At 37.2% G+C, this 19,439-nt stretch overlaps 1 protein-coding gene across 3 annotated transcripts in view; it reads left to right on the top strand.

Annotated features, from left to right (window-relative positions):
• ext1b (exostosin glycosyltransferase 1b) overlaps positions 1–19,439 on the top strand; it is a 76,612-nt gene that overhangs the window by 25,006 nt on the left and 32,167 nt on the right. Inside the window, exon 1 of one of the 3 annotated variants that reach the window (XM_016509880.1) lies at positions 7,088–7,102. The exons of the other annotated variants lie outside the window; for them this stretch is intronic. The gene's annotated coding sequence lies outside the window, so the exon portion shown is untranslated. Of the gene's footprint in view, positions 1–7,087; positions 7,103–19,439 lie in introns of those variants that run through there. 3 annotated transcript variants of the gene reach the window in all.

Genomic DNA, 19,439 nt, shown 5'->3' with positions numbered 1-19,439 from the left:
CCCTAATGTTGTTCCATACCTGTAAAACCTTCATTCATCTTCGGAACACAAATTAAGATATTTTTTATGAAATCTGAGAGCTTTCTGACTCTGCATAGACAGCAATGGAACTGACACATTCAAGGCCCAGAAAGGTAGAAAGGACATCGTTAAAATAGTCCATGTGACATCAGTGGTTCAACCGTGATTTTATGAAGCTACGAGAATACGTTTTGTTTGCAAAGAAAACTAAAATAACAACTTTATTCAACAATTTCTTCTCTTCCATGTCAGACTTCGACTCGCATTCAAAAGAGTACCACGACGCAAAAAGTATTCTCGTAGCTTTATAAAATAACGGTTGAACCACCGATGTCACATGTGTCCTTACTACCTTTCTTGGCCTTGAACGTGTCAGTTGCATTGCTGTCTATGCAGGGTCAGAAAGCTCTTGGCTTTCATCAAGAACAACTTAATTTGTTCCGACGATGAACAAAGGTCTTGCGGATTTGGAACGACATGAAGGTGAGTAATTAATGACAGAATTTTCATTTTTGGGTGAACTATCCCTTTTAGTCATTATTCACTTAAAATACTGACATGCGCTCTAGATCTCCTTTATATAAGACGAGCAGCGATGTTCAGTAATGAACGAATAATTCTTTTGAGTCCAAAATCCACTCTGAATCATTTGTTCACAAATCGGACTGATTCCGTTCTCAAGGTCAGCTCTCTGGCTCAATGATCCAGTCACAGCGGTAAACGGGTCGCTAATCAGTTTGAACTATCAGCCAGCCAAATTATGCGATGTGCATAAAATGTGTCCATAATGTGTGAGCACATGTCCATATAGGTGATGCAACACATTATGGCGACATGTACAAAGCCAGACTTTCTGTGTATGTCCCTCATTAACGTGGGATTCTTTAGCTGGTGGTAATGAAGCTTGTCAGTGCAGTGCAGTAGAAATGTACCACTCCCCTCTCATAAACATCTACCGTGATTAATTACTGACTGTGTGTTTCCCCCGCAGGGCTGCTGGCGGAAAGAAACAGCCAGGAATCCTCAGAGACCGACACACGCGTGTGTGTTTGTGTGTCAGAAAATGAGTTTGCACGAGACGAAGGGCGAACAGTCAGGGAAAAGTGGTTTTATAGTTGTGTATAAGTCAATGGACACAAACAAAAACTTTCCTGAAATAGAAATATGAGAGAGGGTTGCGCTGTAGAGACAGACAACACCTGATGCATACCCACAATAATTTTTCTGACTTTGAAAAATATTTGTGCATGTGTGTCAGTGTGTGTAAGGTGTTCGTAATTATATTTGAGCAAACACAGTTTCCACAGCAACTATTGGCTTTGCCTGGCAAGACTAGCTTCATCTATCTTCATTTTTACCCTGAGCAAATTGGAGGAATGGGGAGCGAATGAGCAAGAGAGAGAGAGAAAATGAAACCAAGAGAAAATAAATATACAAAAAGATAGATACAGAGAGCCTTGGTGCAGTTTTACTCTGTTTAGTTTGTTCCTATATACCCTTTAGTTAGACACAATTTTTACAAGATTATGAAGACTTTTTCCCCTTACCTTTGGAGCAATGATAATAGTTTACAATAAAACCATAAACGTGTATCAATATTTGAATTAATCTATTTGTACATATATATTTTTAATTAAATGGTATTAATTTATTATTAGAGAATGTTCTATATAAATTCTAGATTTTATAGATACTTACACAAAATGTATATATAAAATATATTTATTTAATTTTTATACGTATTTATATGTGGAACACTCATTAACCATATTTTTCAATCAGGTGGAGTAAATTGCCAACCTTTTTCAACAGTATGTCTTGACTCCAAATATGCTCTACCAAATGTTTATATGAGGTTTATGTGGTTTTGAAAAAGGTTAAGGTGAGGGGTGGGGGCATTTTATACGTAGCTTTTTACCCTACCAGGATTTCCACAAACTTATACAGCTGTCCCCATCCCTGTGTCGCCTGAGAGACTCGTCCATCACGGCCAATCCCCCCCGCACACACTTTCACTCGGTCCGTCTCTCTTAACACAATCACACACTGTTTCAGTGCTCCTCCGTACCCCCCAAACCCGCACCCGAGCTGCAGAGGAGCTTTTAGCAGCTCCCAACAAATCATGACATTGGCCAGCTGTCAGCCTCTATCAATTACCAGCAATCTGTGGTCGGGTAAAAAATTTGTGTGCGAAGAAGGAAGGACGCATGCAAAGCGCAAGTTCCCTTCTTAGCCGTGGCTACAGTGCTTTCCCCAGCGGATACTGTGGCTTCTGAGTTTACACAGATGAGCTCCACTCGGCACAGATGAGCATCCGCTTCTACAGCAAAATATTATGTTGCTGAGATCTCTATCTGATTTAGACTTGCTTGACTTGTTTGCTTGCTGTTGCTGAGGATTGAAATGAGATTTTAATATGGGGGAGAACAAAGTTTTTTTCTTGTATGAGATTTTAAAGTTAACATATGTGCTGAGATATCTGCAAGGGATGTGGTTTAGCGTTTCAGACCTGGGTTTCAGCTCTTGAAGAATTCATGTAATGTCAAAACGCCTTAGGGCTAAGGGGTTGGCCTGCTTGTTTGAGGAGGTTTAATTCTTTTGGGCGTAAAGTTTGATTTTAATAGTTGTGCTCTGGGAGTTTTAACAAACCTTGAATTGACCCTCAACCCCTGTCATAACTTTAAGTAGACCTTCCACATATCCTTTTTTTGTGAGCTGAATTGCATTTTCTCTTATGGCATCAGAGGTTTGTTCCATTCGACCATAAGTGCCCTGCTTAGTGGACATCACATGATATCCCACCAGTTCGAAAGGAGCATATATGTTCCATTCAAAGGGCATTAAAGTGAGTGAGACATGCAAATCTCATGATTACGGTTAAATAACCCTTCACACATCTGTAGTAATTAGGTCTTTGTGTGAAGAAGCTGCAGGCAGTGGTGTAGCGCAAATCCGTGTTCTTAAGTGAAGTGAACTTCCCGTGTGCGGGGAGTAGAGACCAGTGAACACTGTGTAGGGACCATGCCAATCAGAACACAGTTCATTCATGGAGCTCTCTTCTCATGTGCTCGTGATTGGAATCAGGTGCGTTAAACAAGAGACATGCAAAATATGCAGAGAAAGGGGGTCCTGAGGACAAGGATTAAGAACCGCTGGTTTAAAGGCATAGTTCACCCAAAAATAAAGATTCTGTTGTTTATTAGTAAAACAATTCCATGCCATATTAGCTGTACTTCCTTAAATTATTGAACTGGCTGTTTCTGTCCCTCACAGCCTTGTTTTTATTCACTTTATGTCATCAAATACATAGGTTTATTCACAGAAAAACTGTATAATCAAGCTGGCAATTTTTTTTTACTCATTTATTGACAGAAATCAACCCAATCAACTCGAACAGAATTTATTTATTTAGTTTAATGACAGAAAAACTGTATAATTAACCTATCTTCATTAAATTTTTCCCATGATGTAGTTGTTATAAATAGGGATATTATACTGTCTGTCATGGTTGCAAAATAAGTCTAGCTGGGATTATCATTCGATGGGGGACCATGCCAATCAGAACACAGTTCATTCATGGAGCTCTCTTCTCATGTGCTCGTGATTGGAATCAGGTGCGTTAAACAAGAGACATGCAAAATATGCAGAGAAAGGGGGTCCTGAGGACAAGGATTAAGAACCGCTGGTTTAAAGGCATAGTTCACCCAAAAATAAAGATTCTGTCGTTTATTAGTAAAACAATTCCATGCCATATTAGCTGTACTTACTTAAATGATTGAACTGGCTGTTTCTGTCCCTCACAGCCTTGTTTTTATTCACTTTATGTCATCAAATACGTAGGTTTATTCACAGAAAAACTGTATAATCAAGCTGGCAATTTTTTTTTACTCATTTATTGACAAATCAACCCAATCAACTCGAACATAATTTATTTATTTAGTTTAATGACAGAAAAACTGTATAATTAACCTATCTTAATTTAATTTTTCCCATGATGTAGTTGTTATAAATAGGGATATTATACTGTCTGTCATGGTTGCAAAATAAGTCTAGCTGGGATTATCAGGACTTCGATGGGGATGTCACCTACATACTCTATTGAATGACAAGGTGCATCTGCCTTTAAAAATGGAGAGTAACAGAATACTTTTCTCATCTCATCACAAATTAGACAGTTCACTTTTGACATATATAATTTGCTGTAGTGTGTTTGAAAGACGTGATGGATAGCTTGTATCACGATGGCAGCTTTTTTTGTGAGCTCCAGCTGATAGAGGCAGCAGTAGATCGGATCACCGCCTGAAGCCATTCCTGCACTGTGGAACCGTTCTGCCCAACGGAGGCTTTTTCCCAGTTCTTAGTCTGCAGACAGATCCCGCTTTGTGCTTTGATGGTCAGCAGCTGAGGATTGGCTGACAACCCAGTCAAAACCTCAGACACGAATTTCCCTCAAGTCACCCATTCTCTGTTTTTTCGGGCATTTTTGTTTAATTGAAAAACCAGCTGATGCAAGTAAAGCTTTAAAGCAAAGGAAACCAGAATGGCTTGCCAGACTGTCACGTTTAACTGCTTCAGTCCATATCTAGTTGCAGACATGTCTGTAAACTTAGCGACCATCTCTATGGAGCCTTTATGAATCTGGATTGCACATATTACTCATACTATTTCTGCAGTATGCAAAAAGTCTTTAAACAAAGAGTCTCCAGATAGTCTAAGTCTGCCAAATTTGGATTGAGTTTAATGTCCTTGGATCAGGCTGCGATGAGAGTAAATCATACTACTGTTTAAAAGTTTTTCATTTCATAAAGCATTTCACATACCATTCAAAAAAAATACTCAGGAGTGTAAAGTGCATACTGTGCAGTAAGCAGTGAACTAACATTGGCTGTGTTTGGAATGGAAGAATAAAGTGTCAGTCTTTTAGGGACCTTTTTCATCTAGTTGAGAGCTCTTAAATCAAAGGTGTCATGCTGAATTTGTGCCTGCACCAAACCGGTGAAAGGTCTTGCAGACTGCAGGTTTAAACTCAGGTTCACTCTAGGCTATTTGCAGTTGTGTTTGGAATGTGCTGTCAATCTTATTACTCTAAGTTAGCCCACCGCTTGTGCCCTCCGGGGCTTAAATTGATCCCTTCGACTCAGATATTTGGGTTTACGGTGTACAGCCCAGAAGCATAAATATGTTATAGACTGACAAAAGAACAAGCTCTCACATATGAAACTGACAGTCTAATGCATATTGCACACAAAAATAGTATGCACTGGTTTCCCAACTTAGTTTGCACACTTAAACTAGTGAACAACATTATCCTCCATTTTGATTTCTTTGAAAGTTGTCTATAAAATATGTATTTATAGACTACCAAATTCTAATCACAAATTTGTTTGCTCTATTTTTGTGTTACTTTACCAACGTACTGTTTTTCTTTATTCATTTTTCTAGCTATGAATCTATTTCAGAAGCTGCCCCTAAACAGCATTTAAATTGATGATTGGTCTTATCTTATTAGTCAGACATTGTCTTAGTGGTGTACGATTTATTAGTACCATAATGGATATTGTGTGTTCAATTTTGGTAAAAACATTAATAATAACACTGTTTAATGTGAAAATCTCAAAATGATTATCCATGTTTCATATTGTGTAATATCGTGATGCCATAACTATTCGATTTTTAGTTTCTAGACAATATTGTCGTATTTCAGCATCAACCATTTAGCCGTATCATTTATCGCTCATAAGATGAAAATACCAAAATCAGTCAGACCTTAATTTACTTCCAGCATTTAAAGTGTGATTTTATATTTTAGAGTTTTTTTTTTTTTTTCATTTATGTAGAAAAAATTTACAAAATTTGAATAAGTGTGTCCTTAGTCTCCTCATATCTAATGTAGAGAGAGATATGTACCATGAGAAGTGACCAAACAGAGCAACACATGGTCTCATTCACTCATCATGGTGTGTCTCTTACATTCACTGACTCATTTCCCTCAGTTCCTCCTGTTTCAGCAAGCCTCTTTTTTCATTCTCATGTCCATCAACCACCCTAGTTCTCTTCTGTTCCATCTTTCTTTGTTCCTCACCATCTTTAAAAATAAGTTAAATCTGGCTTACACCCACACTCGCTTTCCCGTTTCTCTCACTCTCTCTGTCAGTACGTTTCATTGCTGCCGGCTCTATATTTTACCCTCGTCACCAGGAGATTTCTTTACCTGGTCCTTGAGGTGTGTTAGTGGTGGATTTACAAATGGGGGGGGTTGTGTGTCTTATCTCAGTTAAACCCCAGACCACTGCGGCCAGTCGTGCCTGTCTAATGAGGATGTTTCCCTGTATCCCTGAGGCCTGTCTGTCCCATTGTGAATTTGGTTAGATGGAAACACTCATAACAACCTTACAAACAACAGCTTTGGACCAAACTTTCCCAAGTAATTATTCAAGTCAACATTCAGTAATAAAGCACTAAGAAACAAATTAAGAGCTGTACGTGGTGTCATTATTTGAACAGTGTGATTGGTGCAGTGTGTGAATAAATTGAGAAATTGCTCCCTTGAAATTTCCATTTATGCCTTTTTATGACAGGTATCTGCTTTTCATTTGTGTTATGCTTTTTTAGGACCTGGAATGCTTAGTCAAAATGAAAGCTAAATTGATTATGCATGTTCCTGGTTTTATTATGCACAATTAATGTGCGACAGTTATTTCATATTGGTTATATATTAGAGATTTTTTATTTTAGAGATTATATATCCATATCGATTAAATATTTAATCTTTAAATACATTAATAACACTGTTAAATGTGATCTTTTGTCAATCTCAACATGAATATCCATTTTCTTTTCTGTAGATCTTAGATTTTCTTTAAATTTTTTTTAGACAAAGTGGTTTTGAATTGTAATATCGTTTATCACCCATGACATGAAAATATCTTTATAAAACTGAATTTCATAAAATAAATAAAATCTCAGTTTTTAAAAAAAATTATATTTGCAATTGGGCCTCTAATTTTAATGCCATTATTAATGTTCTTCCTCTTTCTCTTCCTCCTCATGTCCTTCTCCTTGTTGCGGTTCATCGACAAAGGTAAGCAAGTTTATCTATCCACCTGCTTGTTCATTTGCCTTTGTTTATGCATTCAGCTTTGGCAACATTCATGCATAGTTTCCTGTGATACAAACATACACAGTTCATTAGAGCTAGTTGAGTGAATTAAATGGGCTGAGGAGGAGGGGAGGTCATGAGAACAGTCCGACAGCCTCTCCTGAACATGCCTCGACTATCAATGCGACCACCACATGCATGTAAACAAACCCATCAGGCCACTTCTGCCACAACACAATGTCATGCCTTTTAAGACTTACTTATTCACACCCCACACATAAAGACCACTTTTATCCCTCTCTCTTGGTGAAGTAGGAAGAGATGATGTCCTTCAAGATGAGAAAGAGAAGAGTGAGTCACATCTCGAATAAAACGTGGCCACTGTGTGAGTGACTCTATAATGGTTTCCCTGTTCACTGATAAACCGTTTCTTGGGATGTTTAAAGCTTGACTAATAAATAATGCAGGCTATTATTAAAGCTTTTCTTTGTTTTTGCTCATTTTGCAGCAGGTTTAAACTGATCTCTTTGGAAAGCTCATGTGGATTGAGATGAAAGAATCAGGCTTTTGTGATGTAGAGCGAAAATTCCAGGCACATGCAAATAAATACTGTATACTTTTCCAATTACTTGGATACAAATCACCCAAACATGTAAATTTGCTAATTTATTCACCATCATGCTGTTCCAAACCCATATGACTTTCTTTCTTCAGTGGAACACAAAATGCGATGATTTGAGTAATGTTCACCCTGCTCTTTTCCATACAATTTAAAAAGTGGATGGGGACCATTTCAACAAAGGAGACATAAATGGTCCATATGACACATTGACTAAATTCCATGTCTTCCTAAGCTGTTTCCTAAGCTTCCTAAGCCTTTCCCAGCTGTTTACTTTCACGGACATAACTGACTGTTTTTGTAAATCGTGTGTGTGTTTTTAACGTGTGTATTTGACAGTTTAAGCGAAATAAGACAGGAAAGAGAACTTAGTACTTACATGCCGTGTGACTGCTGTTTTCTTTGCACGTGCTTCGGATGTGTGCGCTTAAAATGTATATCAGAAGCTTAAACTAGTATGGTTTAAAACGCATTATTTCAGCACAATAGACATGATAATCAAAACCAAACAGATGTTTTTTAGCAGAGTGTCAGAGGTACAAGCTGTAAAGCGGGGGCGGGGAGCAGCAGCTCATTTGCATTTAAAGAGACAAGCACAAAAACAGCGTGTTTCTAAATAGGCATTTTCAAAATTATATAATAAATTATCTGTGGGGTTTGAAATCTGAAATTATTTGAAATCTAATAATTTCTGTGTGAAAATTGTTTCAAAGTAAATCCTACACCATTTTTTTTTCAGCATAAACTGTTATTTAGTGCAAATCTTGCTTGTGGTTCATTTTCATAATATGGAAAAAGCAGCTTGTACGTTCTGCTGTAAAAAAAGTTTGTGTTCCACAGAACAAAGCCAGTCATACAGGTTTTGAATAACGTGTGATTTTTAGGGTGAACTGTCCCTTTAAGACATGCGTAAGTGAGTCGGCGGCAGGTGAATTTCATCATCTCCTGTGAACTATGAAGTGCTGAGTATGTTGAATAAGTGGGTTAATTATCATTCTCTCAGTGTGCATCCATTAAAGTAGTGCTTTCAGCTGTATGGTGGGAAAAATGTCAAGATTTGGTCTCTGTGAGGTCCTCCCTCACTCTTTACTCTATTTTTCCCTTCCAAGGCTCATACTCTGTCTCTCTGCCTCTGAGCAAGAGACAGCGAAAGCAGGAGACAACGGATGTTTATTCCTTTCTGCTGTTATGTCTGCTGCTGTATGTTATGACAGGCTGTTTAGTGGCCGGCTGAAATAAGTGTTTCTATCTGTCTCGCTCTTCCGCCCTTGGGACTTCTGTGGCTGTATCACTCTCTCCCAGGTTTGCTAAACTGGTCGCACAATTATAGTAAAGACCCATACTGTCATGGTCCATTTGCCATCAAAGTTTGGTCCTTGAACTGTTGTCAACAACGTGACTTACACATTCTGACTAGCACGTAACTTAGTTCAAGTATACTTGTGTATTTTATTTTATCTATTTTTTATTTTTGCAGATGCGAATTGCAATACATTTTTGTGCTAGAAAAGTGCTTCAGTTTACCAGTTTTCATCTACTGTTCAGTGTTGTTATTAACTGAAACCATTGAACATTTTTGTTTTGATAATTAGGTATTTTGGTAAGTAAAGCTGAAAAATAATAATAATATTATAATAATTATAATAATATTAGATCAAACTAAAGCTGAATTAAAAATCAATCAATCAGAAATAAAAAAGAATAAAAATGACTAAAACATAAAATTGCTAAAACAAAGTTAAGTATAAAAGAAATGGTATGAATTTAAATAGTATATAATACTATAAAAGTGTGTCTGTGTCGAAACCCTTTTTAGTTTATGAAATGCTTTGTTACATTCCTCTATTTGGGATTTGTGTAAAAAGAGACATTTTTATTTATTTATTTAAAAAGAGACTCTGTATTCTAGCAATTAAACCAAGTCGAGACATTCAGAGGTTTTTAAGTCCATTCTGATGAAGTGCAAAGTTGAGTTTTAGGATGAGATCATTTGAGCTCTGCACTATCACTCACTTCCTGTTCACCCTAATCCTTTAGTCTGAAACCTCTTAATGTTGTCATAATGTGTCCTCGTAGGCAATCTGTCTTAAGTAGGAGTCGTATTCAAAATAATTAGTAGAGCTAATTATCTGGAGAGTCAGAGTAGGATGCTAGAGTACAGCCTGCCGATTTATGTATGTGTCTTTTTGTCTTAAGCTCTGAGTCAGCATGATTTTATTGTTTTAGTCGATAGAGATGAAAGCAAATAAAATGGTTTAAGAAGGTGAAAGTGCATCCAAGTTTTCCCCAGATCGCCTGGGGTCCGGTTCCAGGCCCCTAGACATGCAGGTACTTAAGTGTTCATTACTCATATGGTAGTGCATAGCTGAGAGAGAAAAGACTACAGCTTCACAGCTGCTTTAAAAAAGCTTCCCTGCAGACCTGTTGGGCCTTGATTTGTTGTGGCAGGTCCGCGTCTGAGCACATCTCTGGTCATGGCCTGGCTTTACCTCCTTTAACTGTGGCCAAAAGTGCAAATGTAAAAAAAAAAAAACGCTCCCGAGTTGATATTGCTAATGGTTTGATTCGTTTAAAATTTTTTTTTTTTTTTTTGCTGCTTTCCGCCCTTTAATCATATGAAGTGGTGGGTGTGTAGACATGCCGAACGCCAACCATGCTGTCACATGCACCCTCTCCGCCCTCTCCCCACCTGACTGCTCCCTCATTTTTCCTCGGGAAGATTTATAGTGGCTGGGATGTTGGAGACAGGCCATTACCATGAGCTCTTAGAACTCATCATTCAAGCAAAGAGGCGAATGCAGAGCCCAATACCTGCCTTCCTGAGCAACCTAAGATCATGTAGCAGGGAAACTAACGCTGTTGTGGTGTTTATTTTGTACCATGTTTTGGGAGCACAAACGGCTCTTCAAGAATTTGAATTGCAGTGATTTATGCTCTTATTATGGAGAGTTTCTCTCTGTGAGGGCAGCTGATAGAGTGCTTAATAATGCATTTTGTGTCTTCTAAATAGTGATGCATGATAAATAAATATTTTATTTAAATTGTATGTAATACTGATATTGAATATTTAATTGTAGACACTAATGCTCCCCGTTTTTATATTTGAACTACTTTTCCCATCTAACAGTCAGTTAATGTTTAAAAAACTAATAATTTAATAACACTGCTAAATGTTTTCTTATTAGGAAATCTTAAAATGAATATCCATTTTTCATACTGTAAATTATAATGATGTGGTGCATACATTTTATTTTGTTTAAAATTATTGACTAGTTTTTAGCATTAATTTATGCAAAATGGTTTTCAGTGAGCTTAATTTTTATTTTCTATTTTTTATTGAAAATAATTGATGTCGACTAGAATTGTATTATGGGCGCATCTCTACTTAATAAAAACTGTTTATATTGCAGAAAGCTTTTTGACACACTTATCAATCATCGAGATTTTAAATGTAAAATGAGCGTTTGAGATTCACCTGGGGAAACTTAACTTGATATGACAGGTTTGAGTTTTAATGGTCCAGGTTTTAGTATCTTCTCTCTCTCTGCAAACATAGAGGCATAATTTGATGCTTTGCGGCTTGTCTGTATATGTATAGTAACTTGATCCAGGCGTCTCTCACGATGTCGGCAGAACAAGTGGCGAAGTCATCATCAACCTGTCAATGCACCGCCAAAAGAGTGGTGTCTCCCAGTGTCGTGTATAAATCAAGCAGTCCAGCACATTCCATGCACAAGCAGTGCTTTTTTTCCCTACCTCATTCTTCCTTCTGGATCTGGGAGTTCACTCAGTCCACTGGCTTCCCTCCCGACTGGATTTGTGCCTCTGCATTCATTTTCTGCTTTCATGTCATCATCAACTTCTGAGAGGAGAAAAGTGTAATGCTGCAAAATCCTGTCGCAAGAAGTCAGTCAGTGAACCACATCATCATCATCATCATCATCATTTGAACGTGTAATTGTCAACCAGCAGTTGAAATCAGGCTCTGCGAGTGGAGTCTTGCTCCATTTGATAAGATGATCTGATAGGATCCTGGAGTTCTTATGTGTTCTTTGTAGGGAATGGCACCCTCAGTTTAAAACACTTTTTACTCTTAGTACTAGTGAGATTTATTCTCATTTTTTACACAGAGTGTTGGAGGCAAAAAAAAAAAAGTGGTTTCTTAAAAAAAAATGCTGATATTTAATATGCATTATCATGGGTTGTAATATATACAAGATAATAAATATGGAATAAAAATGTTTATATATAAATGTTTATATAAGCATATTTAATATATAAAATTTTAACAAATTTACAGAATTTGATTATTGATTCTATACTGATTTCTATGCACTAAAAATGAGAAACTATGAGATTAATTATTTTATTCTATTGGCAGCCTTAGTTGTTTTGTTTTTTTTATCAAATCTGCATATAATTTTGTAAAAAAAAAAAAAGTTGAAGTGGTCACTGTTCTTTGTGAAACCGCTTTAAAATAATTTATTTTGAAAAATGCTATGTAAGTAATTTTAATAATTTGCTTTAGTACAATGACGATATACAAGCTGTTTTTTATATTTAGGAAACAACATTAGTTTTTCTAAAATTAAAGTTAACATTAACACATAAATGAATGTAGATGCCCTTGTTTTATGAAGGTGGGTCCATCACAAGGGGAACATTACGTTTTTGGGTCCGTGGTGTCCAAAATTTGAGAACCCTTACCTTGGTGTACCAAGAAGTCTTTCATTTCATCTACCCATTGTGCTGACCACCAACCCCCATCAAGTCCTCAGTCTCAGTGGTAGGTCTTAGTTGAAGGATTTCCATCAAACCAGTCACATTTAAAGAAAGCCCTGTCTTTTGAACTCTGATAGGATCCTGGAGTTCTTATGTGTTCTTTGTAGGGAATGGCACCCTCAGTCTTTGTTTTCTTCCTCTAGTGCTTGTGAGCACCCTTCTTAAAACCACAATCAAAAATGGGACAGCCTGCGGTCTTGTGGACGGATATGCATGAGCGAAGGCTAAAGACCACAAGAACATGTCAACTACATCATAGGGGTTTTCAAACTGGACCCCAGGGACCCCCAGGGGTCACAAGCTAGGACTAGCAGGGTTTAGTGATAACGAAAGCCCTGTCTTTTGAACAAGGCCTTCTTTCACAGAAAGTGACTTCCAGACCGAGAGCTGTCAGGTTGATTTAAATATCACTACTGTGCATTCCCTGACCTCTGAAGCGTCCACGCTCCACAGAGACTCAGTCCGGCTCTGTCAGATCCGCTGACATTCTATCTGCTTTGGTTGGAACTCTGTCTTTGCCCCAATCGCAGCGGTTCTTTTTATTTCTTCTCTAAACAACACGAGCGGTTCCATCGTTACAGGCCACCGATCAGGATAAAGCTATTGCGCACCCTGTTCCTCTGGCAGCGTGACATTTAGAAAGTCTGTTTGTGTTTATCTGTCACAATCTGCCCATTTCCACTGTCTGTCAGCTAAGGTTGGACGAATCTTCCTCTGCAGACAAATGCTGTGGCATTTCTGGGAAGTTAAAGATTATCATGACCTGAATGTTGGAGATTTATATCCGAGCTCCTGACTAATGTCGTGCTAAAGAGCATTGCTAATTGCCTCTGCCTGGTTTCATTCTTGGCTGCTTTGAAGTTTCACTCATATTCTTGAAGGCACAAAGCACATGCTTTATTATAACACAGTGACTTGAAGGTTGTTTACAGTTTAGCTCACTAATTAGCATATTAACTTTCCCCGTTATCATTTTTCCTCTCACGCATAGGTTCTAATGTTTGTTGCAAGCTGTTTTGAACTGTGTGTGTCTGAATCTCAGCTTGCATACATCGTATGAAAACGGCATACTGCATTGGTTATGGTAAAATCTGTACTTTTTTTTAATATATACACTGCAAAACATTTAATTATATATACAATCTATTAATAAATAACAGTACAAAGCTATATAAAACGTGTAAGTCATGTGCCGCTATTCAGAAAATACAGTATTTGCCCAAAAAGCTTGTATGGATGCATATTTTGGGATGCCATCTAGGAACATTGCGCTATATAGGGTGGAATATATAAGTTGATTGACTTGTAAATGCAGAACCGGCCCTTCTGTCTCAAATACTGATGCTCAACTTAAACACATTTGGCAGATCACAGTCATAACATAAAATGAATCACTTCCTTTGAGAACCTTTTCATCATTCTTTTGTATGCCTTAGGATCTAATGTCTGCCAGTGACATAAAGTCATTGTTTTGAGTAAAAATGTATTGTCTAAACTGAGAGGAATGACTCATGTAGATGTTGAATAAGTTTCTGGAAAGTCTCTATGTCTGACTGTAGTCATTGTTAGTCAATCACAGCATTTGGAGAGGCTACAAAAACTAACCTTGACCGTTCAAATGGCAGATTAAATAAAAAGACATGTTTGAGATTTACCCTATTTCAGTTGTTCTCAAAGTTTTAAGGAATATATCACATGTTTTTTTGTTTGTGCATAGAGTAGTTAAGGGCTAGTCTGTAATGTCTTTCACACTAATCGACTGGTGATGTTAATGTCAGTCAATTTACAGGTCTCATCTGGCTCAGCTGATTATTCTATTGTAATTACAACAATGGGTCACTTAACATGGGAATGGGGCGCATATTAAGGCAAAGCTAAGCTGTATTTCGCATGTAGCTATCACAGGTAATTACCTCTCTTAAAATAGCTTTTTACACTATATGAAATCACATGTGGCTCAGAAAATCCCTTTGAAGTGGTCAGGGTTGGATCAGTAGGATAACCCTGGTTTCGCTTCTGGAAGATTACCCAGAGTCCTCCCTGGTTGCTAAATGACCGAACCGTGACACCGGAGGTGTCGACGAGAACGGCACGGGTGATGAATGTGAGCTCAACCGCACCCTTTCATGTCACCGCATCAGGAGACAGTGCTTTATTGTTGTGTGGATGGGGTTATCCCATGAGCTCTTTCTCAAGAATGACCGTTTTAGACATTGGCCATCATACAAACTCTATAAAAATGAGCTGTGCGATGCAAGCCGAATAAAGAGGTGAATAATTCACTGACATCTACCGAAGCTGGCCTCTAGTTCAGCCGCTATTTGCTCGATTTGTCAACCACCTTAAGTATGTATGTCAGCAAAGCAGTCCTTAGGGACGTTCACAGTGACGAAGCGAACCAAAGCTATTCATTTTCAGCAGAGCCTGTATGACTGACTGACTTCTGAGAAACCCAAAAGAAGAGTGTTGTTTTTGTCCATATAATGAAAGCTGGATGTTATAACATCATTGGACCTCATTGACTTTCACAGTATAGACAAAAACATTCTTTAAAAGAAAGTCCACAGAAGAAAGTCATACAGATTTAAATGGATGAGTAAATAACATCTCTATGCTTTTCAGCAGCAGAATATGGTTTTTATCTTCCTTTTGTGCATTCAGCAGTTACGTGTTGAAGTTTCCAATTGCTAATTTAGCTTATGTGTACAAATAAACAGATACCAAGAAACGAGTCCTTCAGATTAGCCATGTGACCGTAGAGTAGACCGTTCCTTCCGACTGCTATATTTTCCCCATCATGAAACGTAGAGCCGTCTTTCTAAGTATAAACCTCTGACCTTTCCAACATTCCCCAGATGCAGTGGAACATTAAATCGGATGACTTTATTGCATTGTTTCTTCGCTACCAAATTAACTGCCGCTTCTCCTGACCTCGAGCAAAAATCTTTGAAAACGGCAAAGTGCATACCAAAACCAGTCTATACAGCTTTTGTCCGTTGCAGCAGGAAAGCCTTTTATGTGTGAAAGGGGGCTCTCGACAGCAGGATAGAGAAGTCACTTTGTTTTAGATTTGCACTTGCCTCCTATTATCAAACACTGGGATTCAGACAGCTTTCAGAAGTATCTCATCACCTGCCTTAGCACTTAAAGGTGTGGGAGTGGAGCTCTTTGAAGCCGCGGCCCAGATGTGCCATTTGGTGTGGCGTAAAGCCACACAGCTATTTGAAGTCTTCTGTTTGTATGCCAGCCATTTCCTAAATCCCACTCTCATAGTTGGAAACAAAGCTCTAAAAGGAGGCACAAGCCATCCATATGAAGGATGGATGTTTGTTGTGCTGGGGGAAGGCAGAGTTGAGGGAATCTCGTGTTCTAATTAAATACGTTTAACCCAAGGTCATATGGTGCTGAGAGAGGGGGGTTCGTAGGCTTGTCTTAAATGTTTTATTGAGTTTCTTTGAACTGTTACAGCTTGGGGGCGAAGCATAAGCCTTCCTGTCAGAGCCGAAACAATGCACGTGTTGGCTTTTAATGAACTGCTGTGGAATGCGAGAGCTTTGATTTGCTTTTCCAATCATTTGTCACATTCCCTGACATATGGTCTTTACATCATTGATCTGTGAAGTTTTTACTCTACTTCACGTGCAGTATGTTGTGTTTTATGCAGTAGCGAGGCCTCTAGGTGTTTGGCATCTCGCTGTCATGTTGACTGACACGTTCTCATGGGTTTAAATTAAAGGCCTGTTCACACCAAGTGTGATGTTACAAAGCAGAAATTCACATTAAAGTATTAGATGTTTCGTTTCAGAGTGAAATTTTGCAGTTTGGTTTCCTGGGCCGTATAGAAGCGCATTGTGTTGCTTTAACATCTTGTTGCAGGAAATTTCATGCTCTGCGTGAATAGGCCTTTAAGACGCCGCTCCCATTTAACTGATAGGTTTAGTTCATGTTGATTTTCTTTTTACTGTTGCTAATAACTCACCAGGCAGAGGGGATGATTCATTTCCTGCCATCTAATTATTCTGGCCTTGCCTTGGCGGAAAATAAAAGTGCCGTTTCATCTTAATATTGCAGTTTTATGGGTGTTTATTTATTTATTTGTTTGTTGATTGATTGATTGATTGTCATATGGGTTGGGTGATGCATATAATAATAATAATAATAATAATAATAATAATAATAATTTATTATAAATAAAAATAATTACCTTTTTATTTCTTTTTTTTATTTGATCACTTAAATTCAAAATGTTTTATATATTATTATATAATATCAGGTAAGTGTTTGTTTGTTTTTCTTCTATACAAATACTGAAAATAAAAGGGACATCGTTATTTTCAAGATTATTCCTAACAAATTAGTCTTGCATCTGTACAGAAACAGTTTCACATTATGTAACACTTGAGTTAAAAATAAGACTCAAAGCAGTAATGTACTATATTGTATGAGACGAGTTTGACCTACATAAAAAAGGAAAAAAAAACCATTTGAAGTCGGCACTGTTTGATAGCAAAACAACCTCAAAATGGTCCTGATTTCATGATCTTTGATCAGATTATTTCATCTCGAGACTGTTAGAATGGCATTGGTTATTGGTGACTGTATGCCAACTCAGCCTGTATTTGCGTAAACTCAAATGGAAATCTCGGTTATACACAGGTGTGTTTTCGTTTATAGAAGTGAAGCCGTTTTTTGTGCTGTCCCGACTGCGTGTGGGTTTGTGGTGTAATTGACATTGAGAGCTCTGAGAGCCTCTTACCTCCCTCTGTGTTGTGACTCTCACCTTTAAGTAGTGCAGCGTTTGAGGTGAAGAAGCACCAATTTTTTAGGCTGACGTCACGGCTCTTCTGTTTGAGGATATATAGGCTCCTATTTTGCACATAAAGAAATAGAGAAAGTCTGAACAACACAGAGTTAAATAATCGCTCTCAAAGAGAGAGTTTGCATGTCATCAGCCTGTGGTAGAATGAAGACATCAAAGAAAGCCTTTTACTGCATTTATTGCTATAAAACTCTAAAGTTTACAGTTTTATTGCTGTAGATTTCACCAGCTCTGTTGTTGTCCAAGATATATGGGCATCAGGTTTTTTATTTGTTTGTTTGTTTCCTCAACTTTTATTAATTTGTTTTGATATGCTTTCTACTCCTGTAAGTTACTTTAGCACATACTTTCCTCCATCTCATCTTTTATTTGATAGTTAATCAGATCTAATACTCTAATATCTCTATACATTAATGTAATTACTTCTCTTTCGCCATCCATTTATTGTGTCTGTGTGTTTTGTCTTCCATTATCAAAAAGAAATATTATACCCACATATTTTCACCAGAACAGGTGACCAGTGAGTCTTTTTTTTTTAACGATTCCCCCATCTCACTTTCTTCATTTTTATATTCGCTTCTCTAATTAAATATTTTCAGGAGTGGGGAGAGTGTTATTAGTCAGTTCCTCACTCACTTCTCTCAGTCTCAGACTGTTTATTCTGAACAGACTCTAATGAGTGCTTCAGTGGGCTTTGCCTAATTGTGATCTAAAACTGCAAATCATTCTTCACCGAAGCAGGTTTAATGGCACATGATAGCAGCACTTCAAGCTCGAAGTGAGTCTGGAGATATCAGCAAGCTGCTTGAACGGAAAATTAAATCCTGCCGCTTGTCAACACATAGACCCGAAGATGCAGGTGCTCCGTGTTCCAGGTGGAAACAGAGCAGCACCAGCCACGCTGTCCCTCTTCGCTATTCTTTCTTGTTTCTTCAGTCCATCTTTTCTCTGCAGCGTCATCTTTCTCCCTAGGGTTCCTCTCTGCAAGTGTCTATCTGAGCAACCTGACACCAGCTGCAGCCTCCTCCCGAAAGAAGCCATTGCTTTGTTAGAACTTCGTTATAGATGGTGCTTTCTGTCCACAATGTCCAAAAGCCACATTCTGACCTCTGGTGACCGAGTCGGCACCCCCCTCGTTTTTGTCAGTTCCCCCTCCAGCTATGTGACATGACCCAGTTCTAGGAGACACACCTGTATCGTATAACACTGTCCTGCAAAGGAATTTCTTTTGAAAGTGCTACTAGTTCTTTATGAAACCTGCCAAGAGCATGTCCCAGTCATGTTTTAGCCCAGAAGAAAAATAAAGAATTAAAAATAATGTGCTTAAAGAAAACAAAGTATATTTAAAACCATTGCATCGTTTAAGACTTTTTATTGATTGTTTGTTTGATTTGATTTATTTAACAATCAAACACATATCCTCATTTGTCAATGTTGTAATGCAAAAAATCTATTTAATGCATGAAATACATGATATATAAATATATGTCTTATAGATTTTGATTCAACAATTTAATTTAAATATATACATTTAAACAGATTATTATTGTATTGGTATTGCCATTCATTTATGGTTATTTTTTAACAGTTATAAGGATCATTATTGAAAATGGAGTAAAATGTCCAGATGCTTTATGATATAAATCTATGTATAAAAGATCTGTGTATAAAATACGTAAAAAAAAATGTATTTAACTATATATAATATAGTCTTATAGATTTTAATTAAACAATTTAATTTAAATATATTAATTTTTATGTATATGCTAAATATTGTGCTGAAAAATAAGTGTGCTGAAATGTGCTTAAATGCTGTAAAAATGCCATAATACAATATCTATCTATCTATCTATCTATCTATCTATCTATCATTAATGTAATGCAAAAAGAGATTTAATACATAAAATATGTATACATATCTAATTGTCTATGTAATATATAGTCTTATAGATTTTAATTCAACAATTTAATTTGAATAACTGTTAAAATGTGCTTAATTGCCATCAAATTAATTTCACAATGCAAATATATATATATATATTGTATTTTTTTTATCCAAATAATTTTTTCTTTTCTTTTTTCCTTGTGCTTTAATATTA

Source organism: Sinocyclocheilus rhinocerous, unplaced genomic scaffold, assembly GCF_001515625.1.
Source record: "Sinocyclocheilus rhinocerous isolate Xijiao unplaced genomic scaffold, SAMN03320098_v1.1 scaffold53, whole genome shotgun sequence".
NCBI classification, from domain to species: domain Eukaryota; kingdom Metazoa; phylum Chordata; class Actinopteri; order Cypriniformes; family Cyprinidae; genus Sinocyclocheilus; species Sinocyclocheilus rhinocerous.
Note: the sequence above shows the minus strand (reverse complement) of the source record. Positions and strands in the feature narration are given on the sequence as shown.